Source organism: Bactrocera latifrons, unplaced genomic scaffold (assembly GCF_001853355.1).
Source record: "Bactrocera latifrons isolate USDA-ARS-PBARC rearing strain unplaced genomic scaffold, ASM185335v1 scaffold_326, whole genome shotgun sequence".
Taxonomy (NCBI): domain Eukaryota; kingdom Metazoa; phylum Arthropoda; class Insecta; order Diptera; family Tephritidae; genus Bactrocera; species Bactrocera latifrons.
Genome location: NW_017536919.1, coordinates 124,087 through 131,673, shown reverse-complemented (window position 1 = coordinate 131,673; position 7,587 = coordinate 124,087). Strand labels below are relative to the sequence as shown.

Here is a 7,587-nt window from a genome sequence, read left to right as displayed (position 1 = left end):
ATAAAATAGATTTGCGACATATTGATAAATTTTGACTATTTTTCTTTTGTTTGTTAAGAGCATATTATCATTTTTTAAATATCGCTCTTTATCTTACAAAACCCAAAAAAATCTTAATTTCAAACTTTGGGCAAAAAAGAAAAACTCAGCAAATTCTCATCTAATTTAAAACTTTATTGTAAGGATTTAAAAAAAATGTTATTTGCTATACAATTTTATATCTTAATCAATTTAAGTGCCATTAAGTGTAATTGTAAAGCTGCTGAAAATTACGGCTGATTTAAAAAATTGTTTTTGCTGGTAGTGTTAGGCTTTGCATTCCATACGAAGTGTATTTGAAAATGTTTGTATATGGAAGGAAATGCCTAACACTGCCAGCAAAAATTTTTTTTTAAATCAGCCGTAATTTTCAGCAGCTTTACAATTACACTTAATGGCACTTACATTGATTAAGATATAAAACTGTATAGCAACTAACATTTTCTTTTTAAATCCTTACAACAAAGTTTTAAATTTAGATGAAATTTTGCTGAGTTTTTCTTTTTTTGCTCAAAGTTTAAGATTAAGATTTTATGGTGTGTGTTGGATAAAGAGCGATATTTAAAAAAAATAACATACCCTTAACAAACAAAAGAAAAATAGTCAAATCTTATCAATAAGTCGCGAGTCTATTTTATTGKCTACTAGTGTATTTATCAATACATATTATTATTAATTATATTTTGTATTGCTTTCAGCTGCTTTTAACAAATTCGAGTCTTTTAAAAATGTGCTTAAGGCTTCATTACAGGCAAATGTTAAATTATATGTTATAATCAGTTAATTTTTTATTAAGTCTATATGAGATCTATTTCTTTCATCCCTCCATTTTATGTTAGCAATTGAAAATATTCTTCCAGAAAATGCGGAGGATGCTGGAATGGAAAGCAAAAGCGAAACAATTTTGTTTAAAATTGAAAAAATCTCTTCTGAGTCTGAATTTAAAATTTGTTGCCATTTCTCAACTATGTAAAGATGTTTAAATTTTTCACAGTTTTTGATTTTTGAATAAATTTCATTTACGCTAATTATTTCAGAATACAGTACATCCATATCTATGTTAAGTTTAGTTTTTAAAAATAAAATATCGATAATTTTTTCTACATTTTCAAATTTGAGTTCTTTTTCAAAATTCAAATTTTTTATGTGATACAACCAATTTTCGTCGGTAAAATTAAACCACTTTTTAAGATATGCGAGGCATTGCTCTAAAAATAACACAAAATTGTTCTCTGTTTCTTTATAAAGAAGAGGATTTTCGTCTCTAATATATTTTAATAATTTATTGGTTTCGTAACCAAAAAATTTATCTTGCTTCCTTTGATTGAGCTCAAACTTCAATTTTTCCATTGCTCCATACAAATCAAGCACTGTTGTGTCATTTCTTTCCAGTTTTTTAATTGTTTTGTCGAAAACATTCAAAACGTGGCTGACCATATTTAAAAAAAACTTTAACTTGTATATTTAAAATATCTTCTTCAAGCTTTAAAAGTTGACGAATTTGTGTTGGGCATTTATCATCCAGTTTGCGAAAGTAGTTCGTTATGGGAGTCCAATGCATTAATATATGATCGACTGCAGGCAACAAAGACAGTTGTTCCTATGTGACGCTTAATCTCATGCCATTGCCCATTCACTTCTGCCACGAATTTTTTAAGCTCCTCTCTTCCAGAGGCAGAAGCAGAGAAGTGGCTATATATTTTAAGGATGATGTTTTCGACATCGGATATTAAAAAGTTCATTCCGTATTTGACACTGTTGTGAACAATGTGTGCATGGCAATTGTCTTATATTAAATGTGGCACTATTTTCTCAATGTTTGTGAAAAGCGAATGGTTTTTTCCAAAATTAACATTTACATTGTTGGCACTAAGCGCAATTATTTTATCATACGATAGATTATTACGCGTTAACGAATCTTTTACTGCTGTGAACATTCCACCTGCTGATTCATCTGGATTTTCATAAAAGTCTAAAAGCTTTTGCTGGATTCCTGCTTTTGTATCGAAGTACTGAATAACAAGAGGGAATAGTTTTACATTTTTTCGGTTTGACGCGTCTATTTGCAATGCAAAAAATTCACTTTTATCTTTTATATGTGTCAGAGCTGGTTTCAATTGCTGCTTGTTTCGCTCGACCCAATTGAATGGTTTTAGCACTTTTAGATTCGGCATAAAGTAATTTATTAAGTTTGGCACCGCAATCTGCACTGTTATATGAAAGGTTGTGCTTTACTGTATGGTAAATTAAGGCTAACTAAGCAGCCGTTGTTTGTTTAGATTAGTTTGATTCAGCAGTACCCAATCGTAGTAAATTATTTAAAATTGAAGATTGTTGCGTAATTTTTAATTACTTGCGTGCGTGTGAGATGCACTACGCGGTTTTATCAAAAATAATGATAACTTCAAACTAAAAACCACGTATTAAACAATTTTGAATCTTACTTGACCTATACCACTTTTATCAATTGAAAAAGTTATTGCACAGATAGAACATTTTGCTTTAAACTGATCTTAATTTTTTTCAAGCCACAGATATTTACTTTTCCATTCGTTTTTAAACTTTTGCAGTCTTTTTACTTTAACTTTTCTCTGTGTTTTAGGTGTTTCATATAATATGCTGCAATCACTTGAAGACATTCTTAAAATTTACCTGCGAAAAACTGCTGATTGAGCTAGTGCCTAAAATACTTTATTGATTTATCGATATGTTAGATATTCGCAAATTCAAACAACCTGTTGTGCATAAAAGCTTTATCAGCCGATTTTCGCAGTTGCGAAAAAAAAGTTATGCATGAATAGGGATTCAAATTTTTAGAAAAGTATGAATTAAATTTCTTAGAGTATAAATATAGTATTTTAGCGTACTATATTTATTGTGAACAGTATATAGTATTCAAGCGAAAAATATAGTACAATACTATAAATATAGTACGTCTGGCAACTCTAGTTACACCTTAGTTTCAGCAATACGTAGTTATTATGCTATTAAATTTGCGTTTTTAACATAGTGCCATCTATTGAATACTTACTCAACCTAGCCAACAGATAAAATCATCTGTTAGAATATTTTGGAGCTAACGGATAATTGTCAAAGTCAAATAATAGACAAAGAATTTGAAATAAAATAATATTGCAGTCACCGACTGATACTCATCGCTTACGGTTGTCGAGCAGCGTATTATAGTGATAACAGCGTGATACAGTGATAGTGATTTCCTTTTTTTATCTTTTTCTTTATCGTGACATAAATTAAACAGTTACATATTTTTGTTTCAAAAAATCATAATGTCCCTTGAGGGACCCACGCTTGGAGATAACAGGTTTGCCCTGTTATCCACAAGCCAAAAACCCAATCGGAAAAAATCTCAAAACATAACCAAAGATTACTTTCCGGCATTGCCAACAATCAAAAAGACAATTCCAAATACCTCGTGGTCAGTGCGACTAATTCAAATAAACACCTAAACCAATATTCGTGCTTTGCAGTACACAAGGCATTAAAATTTCATCTGAAAAATGGAAATTTGAAATTTAAAAGACGGCAGCCTGCTGCTTTTAGTTAAAAACAATAACATCGCAAAAATTTTTTGGGTACAACATATTTATTCGGCGTGTGTGATGTAAAAATTGAGTTACACCATAACCTTAACTATTCAAAGGGCACTATTTTCGCACCGTGCCTTAGTGATATACCTGAGGCAGAAATAATTGAAAATTTGACTGACCAGGGCGTCGTCTCTGTTTATAAATTTATCAAACATATCGACGGAAAGGCTACCCCTAGTGGTGTAGTACTCCTCACATTTGATTTGTACCAATTACCCACAAAATTAGAAGTATCTTGGTACACTATTTAAGTCAAGCCATATTATCCTAACCCCATGAGGTGTAGAAATTGCCAAATGCTAGGCCACACAAAAAAACGCTGTAATAAACCGGCTGCATGCGACTCCCAACTCTCCCACTCCGTTCTCTCGCACTCGTTGTACAAATTGTTCAGGTAGCCACGCTGCTTCCAATAAGACATGCCCAAAATTTGCACAAATTAAACAAATAATTGTCATTAAAATAGACAAAAAATGTACAATACGTGAAGCAATAACAATACACAAAACATAGGTGCTCTCAATGAGTCTTCGATCCTTTTCTCTCATATTATAAAAAATACACCCAATTCACAACGTAACAATATCAACACAAACACAAATAATTCACAAGTAAACCAAGCATTAGTTAACAACAACAACACAGATATCCAAATGGCAAACGACGCACCCAACGCATACAACAAATACAATACAAACTCTACCAGCTCCTACTCCAAAAACAGACATTAATAACTCTTTTGACAACAACAACGCAAACAACAATTACAATAACTCTTCAAACAATAACATACATTGAAATAATTATAACACCGAAAACTTTATTGACTCACAAAACACAAACACCTTAATTTCTTCCTTAATTTCTCACCTTTCCATTGGCGTCCCTCTTTCTTCCACTCCACCGCACCCCTCTGATACAACCCCACAATGATACAAATACTTCAATGGAATAAAAACGGACTTTTGAACAATTAGGCAGATTTTAATATTCTAATAAATGAATTTAACCCCGAAATTATTGCGTTATAAGAAACGCATATTCCATTCAACAAAACAGCATACTCACCCAATAAATATCATAGTTTTTTTCATAATAAACCCTCTTTTGGCATAAAATCCATAAATCACAAACTAGTACCTGTTACATCAAATATTTCCTGTTTACATCCCACCCAACCAAAAATTTAACAATAAAGATATAATTGATTTGTGTAATACATTTTCCACTCCCATCTTAATCCTAGGAGATTTTAATGCGTGGAGCCCATTGTGGGGCTGTAATTGTTTCAATAAAAAAGGGAAAATTATCGAAGACGTTATCCTTTCCCAAAACCTTATTGTTCTAAATGATTGTTTACCACGCATTTTTCAACCCATAAAAAATTTACCCATCCTTATATTATCCTTGCCTCAGCATCTATTGCCCCTAAACTCTCCTCCTGTACACTGGATGAACTCCACAATAGTGATAATTTCCCACTCCTATCAACCATGTCCCTTCCTAATTGGTATCAAGTCAAACCTCATCCAAAATTCCTGATAGAAAAGGCAGATTGGCAGAGATTTCAATCTGCTGCCATATCTGCATCTAATAACAAACCGGTTTCAATAAATATCAACGCCGAAGCCTCTAAAATTAAACAAATAATTCGCCTATCATCCCATGCGACAATACAGCAAACAAACTCAAAAAAATGTACTGCCAAATTGCCTTACTGGTCTAACTTACTTACCACCCTACGAAAAAATAAACAAGCACTTTGGCATAAATACACACAACACATGAGTGATACAAATCTTATTAACCATAAAAAAGCAAATGCTACGTTCAGAAAAGAGCTAAAATCAGCCAAAAGACAATCCCTTGAAAAACTCACCTCCAAGATAAATCCCTCGTCCAATCCAAAACAAATATGGTCAAATATAAGAATGCTCACAGGTTCCACTTCCCGCACTCGTATCTCCTTTATATATAGCGATCAAGGACCACTTCATGAACCACACGATATTTCTGAACAATTCGGCAAAACATGGTCCTCCTACTCCCATGATTCCAACTTCCCTCCCGTCTTCAATGTCCTAAAAAATCAAATCATTCAAGAAGATTATTCCAATCCATACCCTTTATCCTCTGCTTTCCTTATAGAAGTCCCGATAACTTTATCTGAATTTGAATCCACAATTTCAAGAATGACAGGAAAAACACCTGGTGTGGACAAAATTTCTTATCCCATTCCAAAAAATGTACCCTCTACCCTCAAAATCAGACTCCTTAACCTTTACAATAATATCCCCGACTCCGGAATCTGTCCCCAAGAATGGAAAACCGCTTTAACCATCCCTATTCCAAAGCCAAATAAATCCTCCACGCTCATATCCTGGGAAAAAATTATCGCAGCGAGAATAATGTGGTACGTCAAGACGGACAATCTCCTTAGTCCCCATCAATTTGGTTTCCAAAAAGGTATCGGTGTCACTGAACCACTCTTATATTTCGAGCATTTTGCTTCCACAGCACAGAATTTTGTCCATTTCATTTCCTTCAAAGTACTCCCTTGACGCTGCAATACACTTATGGCAACAAATTTTCGAGTCATCTATGTACTTGGAAAAATCGTCATGATGGCCATCAGAGGTTTCTTCGATTCAACTTTTATATCGTCAATTGAGTCAAAACGGTGTCCTCGGAGTGGTCATGTGAATTTGCTGAATAGCCACATTTTACACGAAGCTAAATCTGGCGAATGCGGTGGTTGCGGAGTGATATTATTTGAAAATGTGGCGAAACGACCACGAATAACCAATGCAGTATGAGATGGCGCATTATCGCACTTCTTTGTTCAATAAATTCAGACATAGTAAAAATTGAAGAATTCACTTTTAGAACCTCACGAAACGACGCGTATCTCAAATACTAATCAATATTTTGATGTGGAATTTAGCATGGATGTCACGAACAGTACTACCAACTTACCGATTCGAAAAACACGCGAACTATAAATTAAAACTTCACCTTTCAATTTGGTTACAGTAGTATATATGAATAAAATTATAAAAACCTCCCCATAATTTTTTAATAATTGTGCAAATATTCTTATTTTCATCATGTTCATTCAACTTCTATTAAAAATTATTTTGCACTCCTCATTTCAATGTGTTATAATAGCATGTTTATGAGTTTTTTGAAATTATTATTCTAAGTCGAATGTCACCGAGCATGCGTGGAGTTCCTACGTGCGGAAGAAATGAAACTTTTTAGTGATATTGCAAGAAACTCATATCATTTTGTATGAAAGAAAACTAGCGAGAGGGAAATAATAAAAATATGGTGGGGTGACCAAAACTTTCTTAAATTCACACTTTATAAATTTATTATAAAGCAAAGCCCAAATCAATTATCATCTCTGGGTTCTGACGGATTGCTATCTATAATAGTTACAGTTAGATTATGGTACCTGAAATACGATATGAAATGTCTTACATCTATTTTATTTATAAGTATTTCTCGCGAATACCGCATCAATAGTCGTATCTCCTTTTGTCATAGGATCATTTCTTTCAATGATCATTTCTAATGAAATATGCACCTTCTTTATGCTTTAAGTTCTATGGTTCGACAGCGAACATTTGTTAGATTTTTAGTAAGGGATTAACCTCACTATCACAGAATATTAACATTTTAAACACTCACAACGAATCTAAAGAATTTCGTTTTCCTTGTTTAAATTTCTGCTTTCAACCAGGGAATCGCTTGTACGTGCAATGGATGCAATGGATGCTTTTGCGTTTTGCCATCGGCATTTCCATATTGTCATATAAAAATAATTATAATATGAGTTTAATTTTGTATAAATTCTTCCATAATAGTATTTACAGTCAATTTGGACTCGCATATTTAATGATTTTATTTGATTTTTACATAATATACTATACTAATA

General features: G+C 32.8%; 1 protein-coding gene across 11 annotated transcripts in view; it reads right to left on the bottom strand.

The window, feature by feature from the left end:
- The window catches only part of LOC108971132 (calcium-dependent secretion activator), a 144,276-nt gene that overhangs the window by 84,282 nt on the left and 52,407 nt on the right, over positions 1 to 7,587 (bottom strand). The window contains exon 1 of one of the 11 annotated variants that reach the window (XM_018936991.1): positions 5,527 to 5,650. The exons of the other annotated variants lie outside the window; for them this stretch is intronic. The gene's annotated coding sequence lies outside the window, so the exon portion shown is untranslated. Of the gene's footprint in view, positions 1 to 5,526; positions 5,651 to 7,587 lie in introns of those variants that run through there. 11 annotated transcript variants of the gene reach the window in all.